Below are 2,028 nucleotides of genomic sequence, written 5' to 3'. Positions count from 1 at the left end.
TGTTCCTCTAGTGGACAACATCTGTTCACCAACTTTAAGGAAACATGGACATAGTGATAACTTTGTTAACTGTTCCTCTTGTGGACAGCATCTGTTCATCAACTTTAATGAAACATGGACACAGTGACAACTTTGATAACTGTTCCTCTAGTGGACAACATCTGTTCACCAACTTTAATGAAACATGGACACAGTGACAACTTTGTTAACTGTTCCTCTAGTGGACAACATCTGTTCACCAGCTTTAACTCCCGTTTAGGAACAAACTTGACCATCATTCCTGTGTCCAAATGTTACTACATAAACGTCAGGTCTCAAAACCGAAACTTTGATACAACCTATTCCACATAGACTCCTCCCACAATGTCAACCAAAGATCACAGCCTCAGTTATAAAAGTATTTTATCCATAATGTCTACGTTGTTAACGTCCAGATTTACTTCAGAGTCTGCTAACTTGCCAGCTGTTGAGATTTTACACCAAATTACTATGTTCCCCATTCATTTGTATTTAAAACGTACTAATTAAGGTTGTTTTAGTCACAGAAGTTTTCACAACAAAATCGCCAATTATCTGAAAAATATAAGAAAAACTGATTTTCAATGAGAACAAAAACTGTTTACTTATTTCCCTACCTGTTAATTATAAACAATCTCAGCATTATTGAATTATTTATCTATTTTGTTTGTGATATATATTTATGTACAGAAAGATTCGTTTAGTCGTTCAATTTCACTTATAACTGAATTAATCACCAACACATCACCCCCCATCTAACTAATATGTTAAAATAGTCGAGAACATGTATATGCTACATAACCATCTAACAATCCGGATGTTATTACAATCATTGAATCGTCGAATTCAATGAAACAATATTTTGTGAGCCACAGGTTGGGGGAGAATAGTGTGATGTATCGTGTACGATTTGTGATAAAAATTATCATTACGTACAAACCCCAAAAAAGTAAACGACATTATAAGACAAAACCAAAAATTAAGCATTTTATGTTGGAAATGCGAATATTATATTAGTATTGATCTGCAAGATCCTGATTAGTCAGTCTTTATGTTGGTTACCCCTGTGATTTTACTTTCCTGCTTATCGTTTTAAAAAGAATATGTTTGCTACACCTGAAGACGAATCTAAATTAATGAAAGATTTAATACCTTCTAGTAGTAATTTTCTCAACAATCCGAGAAAACTTTGAATGTTTAATTTTATTCCAGATAGAAGTGAATAAAATAGTTTTTATCAATAACTCACAAAGTTTGAAAGGTTTAAACGAATAATCACTTATAAGGATATATATTTCCAAATAAATACGAAACTATAGCATCAAAAAACGTTCCGACGAGGCGGATTTGAACCACCGACCTATGGATAACAATCATCTAACTACAGTCCACCGCTCTACCAACTGAGCTATCGTCGGATTATAATAACATCCAAACTTTGGTAAAAGTTGATTTACTTGTGTTGGTCATTAACCTCAGTTTTTATGTTGGTTACCCCTGTGAATATAAAAGAGTAAGTCATTGATAGACAAAACTGTCAAATATTATTCAAAGTGTTATTTAGGTGTCTCAGTTATATTGTTTAATCATTCATTCCTGAATAGACTAAACTGACAAATATTATTCAAAGCGTTATTTAGGTGTCTGAGTTATATTGTTTAATCACTCACTCCTGAATAGACAAAACTGACAAATATTATTCAAAGTGTTATTTAGGTGTCTCAGTTATATTGTTTAATCACTCATTCCTGAATAGACTAAACTGACAAATATTATTCAATGTGTTATTTAGGTGTCTGAGTTATATTGTTTAATCACTCATTCCTGAATAGACTAAACTGACAAATATTATTCAATGTGTTATTTAGGTGTCTCAGTTATATTGTTTAATCATTCATACCTGAATAGACAAAACTGACAAATATTATTCAAAGTGTTATTTAGGTGTTTGAGTTATATTAATTAATCACTAATATAGGGTTATTTGTAGATTAAAGAAAGTTCATTTGA

The 2,028-nt window shown here is 31.7% G+C and overlaps 1 non-coding gene across 1 annotated transcript; it reads right to left on the bottom strand.

Annotated features, from left to right (window-relative positions):
* Window positions 1–1,350: 1,350 nt before the first annotated feature.
* Window positions 1,351–1,436, bottom strand: Trnay-gua. The gene is given in 2 exon segments: window positions 1,351–1,386; window positions 1,400–1,436. It is a non-coding gene; the product is annotated as a tRNA-Tyr (tRNA).
* Window positions 1,437–2,028: the final 592 nt, after the last annotated feature.

This window comes from Limulus polyphemus, unplaced genomic scaffold (assembly GCF_000517525.1).
Source record: "Limulus polyphemus unplaced genomic scaffold, Limulus_polyphemus-2.1.2 Scaffold5436, whole genome shotgun sequence".
Classification (NCBI taxonomy): domain Eukaryota; kingdom Metazoa; phylum Arthropoda; class Merostomata; order Xiphosura; family Limulidae; genus Limulus; species Limulus polyphemus.
This window is presented reverse-complemented; position numbering and strand designations above follow the sequence as displayed.